This window comes from Podarcis pityusensis (assembly GCF_964106645.2).
Source record: "Podarcis pityusensis genome assembly, chromosome: 2".
In the NCBI taxonomy this organism is placed as follows: domain Eukaryota; kingdom Metazoa; phylum Chordata; class Lepidosauria; order Squamata; family Lacertidae; genus Podarcis; species Podarcis pityusensis.
The window spans coordinates 109696247-109710871 of record NC_138029.1 but is presented as its reverse complement, the minus strand read 5'-3'; the positions used below and the strand labels follow the sequence as shown (position 1 = coordinate 109710871).

At 42.7% G+C, this 14625-nt stretch overlaps 1 long non-coding RNA gene across 1 annotated transcript; it reads left to right on the top strand.

The window, feature by feature from the left end:
- The first annotated feature begins 195 nt into the window (after positions 1–195).
- LOC308470197 lies at positions 196–14204 on the top strand. Its single transcript, XR_013982248.1, has 4 exons — positions 196–967; positions 9095–9230; positions 13261–13401; positions 14061–14204. It is a non-coding gene; the product is annotated as an uncharacterized lncRNA (long non-coding RNA).
- Positions 14205–14625: the final 421 nt, after the last annotated feature.

The following is a 14625-nucleotide window of genomic DNA, read 5'->3' as shown; positions in this document are numbered from 1 at the left end:
CAGTGACCAGGATGCGATGGATCTTTTACTATGTCCAGTGCCTTCCTATGGCACCTTGTGGCATAAATCTGCTCTAAGGTGGAGAGTGGGCAGCCAACAATGCTCTCTCAATACACTTCCTTCCCATGTAAGACAGAATCATTTGGAAGATGAGCTCTAGGACATTCTGTACAGGATTTCAGAATCTCGGGTTGGATCAGTCCCAGCTCTGGCCAACCTAGCAGTCCAAAAATGCACCAGTGCAAGTAGATAAATAAGTACCGCTGTGGCGGAAAGGGACATTGCATTTCCTTGCACTCTGGCTTCAGTCATGTTGTTCCGTTGTGCCAGAAGCAGTTTAGTCCTGCTGGCCACATGACCCGGAAAGCTGTCTGTGGACAAATGCTAGCTCCCTCGGCCTGAAAGCGAGATGAGCGCCTCAACCCCATAGTTGCCTTTGACTGGACTTTACCGTCCAGGGGTCCTTTACCTTTTTACTGGGGTATCACAAGCACTTAGGATTGTTAAAATTAAAAGCTGTATGTTCTGGGCCTCAGAGCCAAATGAGCTACTGAACTTGCACACCATGCTCCTGTTTTGGTTTGCATGGCTCAGTCAACCAAAAAATGTGGAGCTGGGCAGAGAACCCATTCAAAGGAAAGGGCATGCCTCCACCAAAGATAGCATCAGAGAACCACTGAGGTCTGGGACATTCTGTATAGCATCCAGCTAAACTCACGTCCCATTAGGATTTGTTAAACAATCAGGACATGATGCACTTAACGGCTCAAGGAACCACCACCCACATCTCTGCTGCTCTTCAGAGCCAGCCCAGAGCCCTCTTGTACATTGAAGCCCATTAGAATGGGGTGAGCAGCCAAGAAGGCCCCTCTCGGCCTTATATAATGACAGTATTGAGCCTCAGACGGAGAGACGTGTTGCTCAACAGAGAAAGAGCTGCCCCTTCTACTTACTGCCAGGAAGCCTAGTCTGCTGTCTCCAAGCTATCACTCCAAGCTATCATTTCTTCAGTTCATTGTAAAATGTCTTTTTACTGAGGATTCTGGGTGAAGTCTTTTTTTGGGAAAAGGTTCCATTTAATTAGTCCAACTTACCACCGTTGGGAGCATCTGAGGACCGTAGAGAAATCCACTCAGTGGCTGCAGGGTCAGTAGCTGTGTGGCCTCCCAGCCCATTCACCCGGTAGCGCTGGTGAAATATGTCCTTTAGGTCCTCGAGTAAAATATACCCTTCTGTATCCAAACCTTTAAATGTAAAAACTGGTCTTTGGTCCAGGTCTGATGGTCCCTAGTCAGCTGAAGTTTGGTGTGATGCAACAATCACGTATGCCTGACTGCAGCTTCCTGGTGGGGAACACATACTGCAATCCTTCCCCATAAATAGCATCAGGGGCCCAGGGAGGTCTAGGACTATGAAACAACCATGTGAGTAGCACATATGGGCCTGGCTGAAGCTTCCTGGTGGTGAACAAGTAATCCTTACATGTAAGAGGGTCACTGAAGTCTGGGACACTCTGTACTGCATCAGGCTGGTTCCTAAGCTTCAGCCCATTTGGATTTGTCCAAACAAGCAGTATATTATGCACCTAAAAAGCTCCTTGTGCCTTTCGAGCCTAGCAGGGGCAGGTGCCCTGAGGAACAAAGAAGGTGCCTCTGAGCCTTATATAATGAAAGTCTTGTTAAGTGAAAGGAATACACTTCCTTCCCATGTAAGATAGAATCATTTGGAAGATGAGCTCTAGGACATTCAGAATCTCGAGTTGGGTCAGTCCCAGCCTCTGCCAACCTAGCAGTTTGAAAGCTCACCAATGCAAGCAGATAAATAGGTACCATTGTGGGGGGAAGGTACATTGGTACCTTGGGTTAAGAACTTATTTCTTTCTGGAGGTCTGTACTTAACCTGAAACTGTTCTTAACCTGAGGTACCAATTTAGCTAATGGGGCCTCCCGCTGCCGTTGCGCTGCCGCCGCACGATTTTTGTTCTCATCCTGAAGCAAACTTCTTAACCCAAGGTACTATTTCTGGGTTAGAGGAGTCTGTAACCTGAAGTGTATGTAACACGAGGTACCACTGTACATGGTGTTTCCGTGTGCTCTGGCTTTTGTCATGTTGTTCTGTTGCTCCAGAAGCGGTTTAGTCATGCTGGCCACATGACCAGGAAAGCTGTCTGTGGACAAACACCGGCTCCCTTGGCCTGAAAGTGAGATGAGTGCCTCAACCACAAAGTTGTCTTTGACTGGACTTAACCGTCCAGGGGTCTTTTACCTTTTACCTTTTTACTGGGGTATCACAAGCACTTAGGATTGTTAAAATTAAAAGCTGTATGTTCTGGGCCTCAGAGCCCAATCAGCTTCTGAACTTGCCTGCCCTGGTGCACCATGCTCCTCTTTTGGTTTGCGTGCCTCAGTCAACCAGGAAATGTGGAGCTGGGCAGAGAACCCATTGAAAGGAACGGGCATGCCTCCACCAAAGATAGCATCAGAGGACCACTGAGGTCTGGGACATTCTGTAGAGCATCCAGCTGAACCCACATCCCATTAACATTTGTTAAACAATCAGGACATGATGCACTTAATGGCTCAAGGAACCACCACCCACATCTCTGCTGCTCTTCAGAGCCACCCCATAGCCCTCTTGTACATTGAAGCCCACTAGAATGGGGTGAGCAGCCAAGAAGGTCCCTCTCGGCCTTATATAATCACAGTATTGAGCCTCAGACAGAGAGAAGTATTGTTCAACAGAGATAGAGCTGCCCCTTCTACTTACTGCCAGGAAGCCTAGTCTGCTGTCTCCAAGTTTTCAGCCTTCAAAGCAGCCTCAACGTACCAAAAGTCTTTCCCATGGGGCAGGGCTTTTTCCTTGCTAACATGAAGCCACGCTTAGCTCACGCCTGGCCGCTTGGAGTCTGTGTTTTGCTCTGCCTCAGCTGTGGAGGTAAGTCCCACCTGCAAATGGAAAAACATGGTAGGCCACCAGTTCAAATGTGCTGTATGTTCACCACCTATCTTCCTAAGAACTGGTGAATCCGTAAGCTTTTTTCGTTCTCTTTTTAGCTCTGGCACCTATTTGGGGATAATGATCGAAAGGCTAAGTTTGGAAATAACGCAGACCTGGAGAAAGGTTTAGATGCTATTAAGTGCCAGATCTATACAGGCATCATCACCCACTGTGCTTGGGTCAGGGTATTGTTGTTGTTTAGTCGTTTAGTCGTGTCCGACTCTTCGTGACCCCATGGACCAGAGCACGCCAGGCATTCCTGTCTTCCACTGCCTCCCGCAGTTTGGTCAGACTCATGTTTGTAGCTTCAAGAACACCGTCCAACCATCTCATCCTCTGTTGTCCCCTTCTCCTTGTGCCCTCCATCTTTCCCAACATCAGGGTCTTTTCCAGGGAATCTTCTCTTCTCATGAGGTGGCCAAAGTACTGGAGTCTCAGCTTCAGGATCTGTCCTTCCAGTGAGCACTCAGGGCTGATTTCCTTAAGAATGGATACGTTTGATCTTCTTGCAGTCCATGGGACTCTCAAGAGTCTCCTCCAGCACCATAATTCAAAGGCATCAATTTTTCGGTGATCAGCCTTCTTTATGGTCCAGTTCTCACTTCCATGCATCACTTCTGGGAAAACCATGGCTTTAACTATACGGACCTTTGTTGGCAAGGTGATGTCTCTGCTTTTTAAGATACTGTCTAGGTTTGCCATCGCCTTTCTGCCCAGGAGCAGGCGTCTTTTAATTTCGTGACTACTGTCACCATCTGCAGTGATCATGGAGCCCAAGAAAGTAAAATCTCTCACTGCTTCCATTTCTTCCCCTTCTATTTGCCAGGAGGTGATGGGCCCAGTGGCCATGGTGGTACCACTGTACATGGTGTTTCCATGTGCTCTGGCTTTTGTCATGTTGTTCTGTTGCTCCAGAAGCGGTTTAGTCATGCTGGCCACATGACCCAGAAAACTGTCTGTGGACAAACACCGGCTCCCTTGGCCTGAAAGTGAGATGAGTGCCTCAACCACAAAGTTGTCTTTGACTGGACGTAACCGTCCAGGGGTCTTTTACCTTTTACCTTTTATTGGGGTATCACAAGCACTTGTCCCTCGCAAGCACTGAGGTGATGGGCCCAGTGGCCATGATCTTCGTTTTTTTGATGTTGAGCTTCAGACCATATTTTGCGCTTTCCTCTTTCACCCTCATTAAAAGGTTCTTTAATTCCTCCTCACTTTCTGCCATCGAGGTTGTGTCATCTGCATATCTGAGGTTGTTGATATTTCTTCCAACAATCTTAATTCCAGCTTGGGATTCATCCAGCCCAGCCTTTCGCATGATGAATTCTGCATATAAGTTAAATAAGCAGGGAGACAATATACAGCCTTGCCGTACTCCTTTCCCAATTTTGAACCAATCAGTTGTTCCATATCCAGTTCTAACTGTAGCTTCTTTTCCCACATAGAGATTTCTCAGGAGACAGATGAGGTGATCAGGCACTCCCATTTCTTTAAGAACTTGCCATAGTTTGCTGTGATCGACACAGTCAAAGGCTTTTGCATAGTCAATGAAACAGAAGTAGATGTCTTTCTGGAACTCTCTAGCTTTCTCCATAATCCAGCGCATGTTTGCAATTTGGTCTCTGGTTCCTCTGCCCCTTCGAAATCCAGCTTGCACTTCTGGGAGTTCTCGGTCTACATACTGCTTAAGCCTGCCTTGTAGAATTTTAAGCATAACCTTGCTAGCGTGTGAAATGAGTGCAATTGTGCGGTAGTTGGAGCATTCTTTGGCACTGCCCTTCTTTGGGATTGGGATGTAGACTGATCTTCTCCAATCCTCTGGCCACTGCTGAGTTTTCCAAACTTGCTGGCATATTGAGTGTAGCACCTTAACAGCATTATCGTTTAAAATTTTAAATAGTTCAGCTGGAATATCATCACTTCCACTGGCCTTGTTATTAGCAGTGCTTTCTAAGGCCCATTTGACTTCACTCTCCAGGATGTCTGGCTCAAGGTCAGCAACCACACTACCCGGGGTGTACAAGCCATCCATTTCTTTCTGGTATAGTTCCTCTGTGTATTCTTGCCACCTCTTCTTGATGTCTTCTGCTTCTGTTAGGTCCTTTCCACTTTTGTCTTTTATTATGGTAATCTTTGTACGAAATGTTCCTTTCATATCTCCAATTTTCTTGAACAGATCTCTGGTTTTTCCCATTCTATTGTTTTCCTCTATTTCTTTGCATTGCTCGTTTAAGAGTGCCTTCTTGTCTCTCCTTGCTATTCTTTGGAAATCTGCATTCAATTTCCTGTATCTTTCACTATCTCCCTCACATTTTGCTTCCCTTCTCTCCCCCGCTATTTGTAAGGCCTCGCTGGACAGCCACTTTGCTTTCTTGCATTTCCTTTTTGTTGGGATGGTTTTAGTTGCTGCCTCCTGTATAATGTTACGAGCCTGCATCCATAGTTCTTCAGGCACTCTGTCCACCAAATCTAAATCCTTAAACCTGTTTCTCACTTCCACTGTGTATTCATAGGGGATTTGACTTAGATTGTATCTTACCGGCCCAGTGGTTTTTCCTACTTTCTTCAGTTTAAGCTTGAATTTTGCTATAAGAAGCTGATGATCTGAGCCACAGTCAGCTCCAGGTCTTGTTTTTGCTGACTGTATAGAGCTTCTCCATCTTTGGCTGCAGAGAATATGATCAATCTGATTTCGATGCTGCCCATCTGGTGATGTCCATGTGTAGAGTTGTCTCTTGTGTTGCTGGAAAAGAGTGTTTGTGATGACCAGCTTGTTCTCTTGGCAGAACTCTATTAGCCTTTGCCCTGCTTCATTTTGAACTCCAAGGCCAAACTTGCCAGTTGTTCCTTTTATCTCTTGACTCCCTACTTTAGCATTCCAATCCCCTACAATGAGAAGAACATCCTTCTTTGGTGTCATTTCTATAAGGTGTTGTAAGTCTTCATAGAATTGGTCAATTTCAATTTCTTCAGCACCAGTGCATAAACTTGGATTACTGTGATGTTAAAAGGTCTGCTTTGGAATCATATCGAGATCATTCTATCTTTTTGAGATTGCATCCCAGTACAGCTTTCGCCACTCTTTTGTTGACTATGAGTGCCACTCCATTTCTTTTACGGGATTCTTGCCTACAGTAGTAGATATGATGGTCATCCGAACTGAATTCGCCCATTCCCATCCATTTTAGTTCACTGATGCCCAGGATGTCAATATTTATTCTTGCCATCTCATTTTTGACCACATCCAACTTACCAAGGTTCATGGTTCTTACATTCCAGGTTCCTATGCAATATTTTTCTTTACAGCATTGGATTTTCCTTTCGCTTCCAGGCATATCCGCAACTGAGCGTCCTTTCGGCTTTGGCCCAGCCGCTTCATCAGCTCTGGATCTACTTGTACTTGTCCTCCGCTCTTCCGAAATATTGGGAAATTTTAGAACAAGATGGAGACAGAATAAAACTGCAGAGCTTTGAAAAATTGAAAAACAGAGTGCGAGATTGGCTCCATTACTATCAAATAATGGAGGCATATAATCTGGATAAAAAAGCTGGTTTCCAGGTGGAAAAATCAAAATTGGAAACAGAATTGTTAGATCCCAAAATTAAGAATTTGTCAAGAATATATAACTTGCTGTTGAAATGGAACACTCAGGATGAAATGGTGAAATCAACTATGATTAAATGGGCACAAGATGTTGGACATAACATAATGATGGCCGACTGGGAACAGTTATGGACCACAGGTATGAAATTCACGGCATGTAATGCCCTAAGAGAAAATTTAATGAAAATGATTTATAGGTGGTACATGACACCAGTCAAGCTTGCAAAAATTTACCATTTGCCCGATAATAAATGTTGGAAATGTAATGAAACTGAAGGTACATTCTTTCACCTTTGGTGGACATGCCCAAGGATTAAGACATTCTGGGAGATGATTTATAATGAAATGAAAAAGGTTTTTAAATATACCTTCCTGAAGAAACCAGAGGCCTTTCTCCTGGGCATGGTCGGCCAATTGGTGCCAAAGAAGGATAGAACTTTTTTTATGTATGCAACTACAGCAGCAAGAATACTCATTGCGAAGTATTGGAAGACACAAGATTTACCCACCTGGGAAGAATGGCAGATGAAGTTGATGGACTATATGGAAATGGAGGAAATGACTGGCAGAATCCGAGACCAGGGAGAAGAGTCGGTGGAAGAAGACTGGAAAAAGTTTAAAGATTATTTACAGAAATATTGTAAAATTAATGAATGTTAGAAAAATGTTGGAATGAAGTTATATGGCTTTAGTAGAAATGTTATAAGGAATTAAGTATAAATAGATTAATAGAGTATCAAAGGGAAAATAAGGTTAGAATGTGCTAAGATAATTACAGGATAGAAAACAGAGGAAGATGGAAAGGAATTGCTGAAACAATTAACAGAAGTGGAATACAAAAAGGGAGGTGTGAGGAGGTCGTGGAAACAAGTAAATGAAAGATAAGACAATGAAATGGTTTTGTTTTTGTTTTATTAGTTTTATGTGTTAGTGTTTTGTAGTGTTTTTGTATTGTATTGCATTGTCTTCTTTTTTATGCTTTTTGTTGTTGTTTTTTTGTAGTGTTGTGTTTAAATGGTTGGAAAATTAATAAGTATTATATATATATATATAAAAAAAGCTCTACAACTTTAGTGTCTAGATTTTTACCTTTTGAAATATGGCAACTCTAAAGTCTGCTTGGCACCTGCCACTCTCAGGAGGCTCACTAGAGAACCCTTTCTGCAAAGTCTCTACAATGCTGGATCTGGCTGCACCCTCAGTTGCATGATATGGGGATGTGGCAGAGTGGAGGGTCCTCCTGGTTGTAGGCAGCCTGAGACACAGCCAATCACGTTCTGTGGAACTCCGTGGGAATCAATTTACACCTTCTGTAAGAACCACCAATGTCCTTTTTAGACTCAGGGCATCTCAGCATTTTTCTTCTTTGAAGGAAACAACAAGTTTGGTGACTTAGAAGCTCAGGAAGGGACAAGACACGTAAACAAAGAAGCATGCCTTACAGCAGGTGCCTCCCTCCCTCCCTCCCTCCCTTCCTTTCTTATTTTAACAGCAAATACTTTAATCTGTAGCCTGTGCAGTTCAGAGGGTCCAGGACAGCCGTGTATACAAGCTGCCCCATATGAAGAGAAATGTCCCATGTAAGATAGAATCATTTGGAAGCTGAGATCTAGGACATTCTGTACAGGATTTCAGAATCTCGAGTTGGGTCAGTCCCAGCCTCTGCCAACCTAGCAGTTTGAAAGCGCACCAATGCAAGTAGATAAATAGGTACCGCTGTGGCAGGAAGGTACAGTGGTATCTCGGGTTAAGAACTTATTTCTTTCTGGAGGTCCGTTCTTAACCTGAAACTGTTCTTAACCTGAGGTACCGCTGTAGCTAATGAAGCCTCCCACTGCACAATATTTGTTCTCATCCTGAAGCAAAGTTCTTAACCCGACGTACTATTTCTGGGTTAGCGGAGTCTGTAACCTGAAGCATCTGTAACCTGAAGCGTCTGTAACCTGAGGTACCACTGTACATGGCGTTTCCGTGTGCTCTGGCTTTTGTCGTGTTGTTCTGTTGCTCCAGAAGCGGTTTAGTCATGATGGCCACATGACCTGGAAAGCTGTCTGTGGTCAAACGCCGACTCCCTCGGCCTGAAAGTGAGATGAGTGCCTCAACCCCATAGTTGTCTTTGACTGGACTTATCCGTCCACGGGTCCTTTACCTTTTACCTTTTTACTGGTGTATCACAAGCACTTAGGATTGTTAAAATTAAAAGCTGTATGTTCTGGGCCTCAGAGCCAAATCAGCTTCTGAACTTGCCTGCCCTGGTGCACCATGCTCCTCTTTTGGTTTGCGTGGCTCAGTCAACCAGGAAATGTGGAGCTGGGCAGAGAACCCATTGAAAGGAACGGGCATGCCTCCACCAAAGATAGCATCAGAGGACCACTGAAGTATGGAACATTCTGTAGAGCATCCAGCTGAACCCACATCCCATTAACATTTGTTAAACAATCAGGACACGATGCACTTAACGGCTCAAGGTACCACCACACACATCTCTGCTAGTCCTCTGTCTCCAAGCAATCACTCTTCAAAACAGTCTTTCTAATCAGACAGAGCTTTTTCCTTGCTAACATGAAGCCACGTTTGGCTCAGGTCTGGCTGCTTGAAGTCTGTCTTTTGCTCTGCCTCAGCTGTGGAGGTAAGTTCCACCTGCCAATGGAAAAACATGGTAGGCCACCAATTCAAATGTGCCGTATGTCCAGCACCTATCTTCCTAAGAACTGGCGAACCCAGGAGCCAGAATCTAGTACTAAAAGGGTTTTAGAATTAATTCAAGAATTTGGTCAAGTGGCAGGTTTTAAATTGAACAAGTTAAAAACTAAGGTTTTAGAGAAAAATTTAACACCGATTGAAAGAGATAGGTTTCAGAATGAGACAGGATTGATGGTGGTAAAGAAAGTGAAATACTTGGGGATTAATATGACAGCCAAAAATGGGAACTTATTTAAAAATAATTATGAAAAATGTTGGACGGAAGTGAAAAAAGACTTAGAAATTTGGTCAAATTTGAAACTTTCATTGTTGGGCCGCATTGCTGTGATAAAAATGAATGTATTGCCGAGAATGTTGTTTTTATTTCAGACATTGCAAATTGTGGACAAGATGGACTGTTTTAAGAAGTGGCAGAGAGATATTTCTAGATTTGTCTGGCAGGGCAAGAAGCCCAGAGTAAAATTTAAGATACTAACAGATGCAAAGGAAAGGGGTGGATTTGCCCTGCCAGACTTTAAACTTTTTTATGATGAATCAGCAGCTTTTTGCTGGTTGAAAGAATGGCTACTTCTTGAAAACATTTTGGATTTAGAAGGCTTTAACAATGTATTTGGATGGCATGCATATTTATGGTATGATAAGGTCAAAGCACACAAAGCATTCAAAAATCATATTGTCAGGAAAGCATTGTTTAATGTCTGGATAAGATATAAAGATTTATTGGAAAATAAAACCCCAAAGTGGCTGTCACCAATGGAAGCAAAAGCTCTGAAAAGGCTCAATATGGAGGCCAAATGGCCGACATATTGGGAAATTTTGGAACAAGAAGGAGACAAATTGAGATTGCAGAGTTTCGAAAAACTAAAAAACAAAGTGAGAGATTGGCTTCATTACTATCAGATAATGGAGGCATATAATTTGGATAAGAAAATTGGCTTCCAGGTGGAAAAGTCAAAATTAGAAATAGAACTGCTAGAACCCAAAACTAAGAATCTGTCAAGAATGTATAACTTGCTGTTGAAATGGAATACTCAGAATGAAACGGTGAAATCTGCTATGATTAAATGGGCACAAGATGTTGGACATAATATTATGTTTGCTGACTGGGAACAGTTATGGACCACAGGTATGAAGTTCAAGGCATGTAATGCCTTAAGAGAGAATATTATGAAAATGATATACAGGTGGTACATGACCCCAGTCAAGCTTGCAAAAATCTATCATTTGCCCGATAATAAATGCTGGAAATGTAAAGAAACTGAAGGTACATTCTTTCACCTCTGGTGGACGTGCCCAAAGATTAAGGCTTTCTGGGAAATGATATATAATGAATTGAAAAGGGTATTTAAATATACCTTCTTGAAGAAACCAGAGGCCTTTCTTTTGGGCATCGTCGGCCAATTGGTGCCAAAGAAGGACAGAACTTTTTTTATGTATGCTACAACAGCAGCAAGAATACTCATTGCAAAGTATTGGAAGACACAAGATCTACCCACTCTGGAAGAATGGCAGATGAAGGTGATTGACTACATGGAATTGGCAGAAATGACTGGCAGAATCCGAGACCAGGGAGAAGAGTCGGTGAAAGAAGACTGGAAGAAATTTAAAGACTATTTACAGAAATATTGTAAAATTAATGAATCTTAGAAGGATGTTGGATAGAAACTAAGTGGTTTCCAGCTGTAATGCTTTAAGAGATACGAAAAAAGGTTTACAAATGGGTAAAAGTTTAATGGTAAGGATTTGCTGAACTAACAAACTGAATTGGAATACAAAAAAGGGAGGTACGAGGAGGTCCGGGGAAATAAGTGTAAGGAAGATATGCTATGGAAAACTAATGTGTTTTTAACTGTTTTTATTTTGTATGTTTCTTTTTATTTTTCATTTCTTTGTTATACCTTAATAAGGGTTTTTTTTACTCTTTTTGCTGTATTTTGCTGTATTTTGTATTTTTATTTTTTGCTTTTGTGTAATTATTGTATTCTTTGAAATTTTAATAAATATCATTAAAAAAAAAAAAGAACTGGCGAACCCGTAAGCTATTTTCTTTCTCTTTTCAGCTCTGGCACCTATTTGGGGATAATGATTGAAAGTCTAACTTTGGAAATAATGCAGACCTGGAGAAAGGTTTTGATACTATTAAGTGCCAGATCTATACAGGCATCAACACCCACCGTGCTTGGGTCAGGGTATTGGCAGAGATGATTTCCACAGTTCCCACTATGTCTCCTGTCCTTGTAATCCCTGCACAGTCCCAACTTCAGAAAGTTTTTCAGGGGAATGATGCTCTATTGCACAGGGCGGGGGGGGGGCTTATTTTAACTTTATTTATTCACTTGTTAAAACATTTGATTTTTAAAAATCAAAGTAGTTTGCAATAGTCATAAGTGCAGCCTTTCCGCTCCCCAAGCAGTTCAACAACTATTTTTGAAAAAATGTTTAATTGTTTGCATAAACTGGACAGCTTACAATGGCAGCTGCAGACAGTGCTCCTCCTATCATAGCTGCAGTGACACACACACACACACACACACACACACACACACACAAACACACCGGTTGGTGCAAACTCTCTGGTGTTAACATCTGTTGATGTTACCCATCCGGCTGTTGTAGGGTTGCCATACGTTGGAAGCAGTGTCCCAGCAGAAATCACTAAAATGTCAGTGGAAATCCAGACATATGGCAATTTTGGGCATTATCGTTTTGGGCAATTTTCCTTAAAAATAGCTCAAAAACATCATTATTCTTTTCTCTCTCTCTTTGCAATTTTGTCCCAAAAGCTCAACAACCCGCACTAATAATTATATGAATAATAGCTCTACAACTTTAGTGTCTAGATTTTTACTTTTTGAAATATGGCAACTCTAAGCTGCTGCTTGGCACCTGCCACTCTCAGGAGGCTCACTAGAGCACCCTTTCTGCAAAGTCTCTACAATGCTGGATCTGGCTGCACCCTCAGATGCCTGTTATGGGGATGTGGCAGAGGGGAGGGTCCTCCTGGTTGTAGGCAACCTGAGACGCAGCCAATCACGTTCTGCGGAACTCTGTGGGGCTCAATTTACACCTTCTGTAAGAACCCTCGATGTCCTTTTTAGACTCAGGGCATCTCAACATTTTTATTTTTATTTTATAATTTTTATTGCAAAGTAAACACATCAATACCAAGCCGTACATAGAGAATATGATAAAGAAAAAGAAAAAAATAATAAAGGGGGAAAGGGGGAAAAAGAAAAGTAGACCGTAAAAGAATAAAGAAAAGTATAATATTTCAATACAATAAACACTATTTTATAAAATAATAATAGTAATAGACTTCCATCACTCTCACAACACTTACTTTCACATTTCATATTTTATCTGTATTTCAGTATTACTTTCAATATATTGATTGATATATATATGTATATATGTATGTTTCCCCTTTTCCATTCACGAGGTCATTCTAGACGCAGCCAGATTTTTACTTTAGAACCTTGTCTTTCTAAATAATCATTCAAGCACTTCCTTTCCTTCTTGACTGTATTCATTGCCTTTAGTCTTATTATATCTGTCAATTTGGCCAGTTCCAAATATTCACATAATTTACATAACCATTCTGCTTTGGTCGGTACCTGGTTACCCTTCCAATACTTAGCCAGCAGGATTCTCGCCGCTGATGTCACGTAGTATTTTCTCTAGAAATATCACTATTCAATACTCCCCAAACGTATGTTTCTGGTCTTTTGCTATGTGAAGTTCTTAGTGACTTTTTTATTTCTTCATGGATCATGTCCCAGAACTTTCTGATCAGCAGTTTTCTTCTTTGAAGGAAACAACTAGATTGGTGACTTAGAAGCCCAAGGAGGGAAAAGACATGTAAATAGAAAAGCCTTTCTTACAGCAGATGCCTTTCTCTCTCTTTCTTTCTTTCTTTCTTTCTTTCTTTCTTTCTTTCTTTCTTCTTCCATTGACAGCAAATGCCTTAATCTGTAGTGTGTGCAATTCAGAGGCTGAAGGACAGCCGTGTGTACCAGTTGCCCCATATGTACAAAAATGCCCTGATGATCCACGTACAGGACATCCTCCAGCCTGCATCTTGTACAGAATCACTTCAAGTGAGTGGTCCTTCTTGTCTTTCTCTCCCCCTTATTTTCAGTGCATTTCCATGGGTGGGCGGTGGGGCATGGCTAGTATGACTGGGTGCAGAGGAGGTCGGGGATCTTGCAATTTCAGCAGAACAAGAACTACGAGAGAAGCACCTCGTTCCAATGGAAGCTCTAAGCTACGCTAATGCGAAACCTGATTCCAAGCCCTCAGTCACATGATGAAATGTATTCCCCTGGAAATTCTTTGAACCAACAATACCTGCAAGCAGTAGGAAAAACATGAGTTTTCTAAGTTTACTTATAATTCTCCAGTCAAACTCTAGCATGCCAAGGTACAGAAAGGATCCTGGATAAGTCCATGTGATGCAGCCCACCTGGCTGAGGTATCTCAAGTCAGGGGCCAGGTTGGGTCCTCTGGCCAGTGGCATCCCAATTGCAATGCTTCACCTAATGCCAGGGAAGAGTTTCCATTCATTCTTGAGGATAAATGGGGGTGTTGGTTGCTGTACCTGGGAACAGTGGTAGCAAAAACCTGCCTTTCAGCACAGACCCCCGTTTCCCCAGCTGTCTCTGATGGGGACCTTGCCATGAGCGGATCCTTCCATTACCGTCACGCATCTTTCGCTAGATTCTAACAGTAACCCAGATACTTTTCTTTCTCTTCCCAGTGGTAACTAAACATGTCTTGCGCTACTACAAACGATGCGGCTTCTATGCCAGCGGCTGCAGAACTCGAAAATTCTACAGTGACGTACAGCAATTGCATGAGCTCCACTGCTGTAATGACAGAGACCAGTGCCTTTGAATGCAGTCTAAGGAAGATGCTGTATTAAAAGAACTCTGATGTGAACAAAGGGCTGTGCGTTACGTTGCTGTGTGGGGATGTCTATGTGAGTGGTCTCTGTGTGGGCCCAGTGGCATGCAGTGGTCTTGGCAGGCAAGTGGATGGGCATGCTTTTTTAAAATAAAAAATAAAAAAATTCTGTGCCACATTTCAGCATTTTTGGAGGCCCAGGAGGAGGGGAGCTTGTCACAGCTGGAGGAGAAGACTCCCTGGCTTCTTCAGCAGTCCCTTGATCACCACTGCCGTCCTTTGCTTCAGCCTTGGAGTCTGAACTGCTCCCTGTCACAGGCTCTTCTTGCTCACTAAACCCTGTTGCCCCTTTAGCTTCGGACACCTCCTCTCACCAATCTTCTCCCTTTGACCTCTGTGTCCCACCACCAATCCCCGGA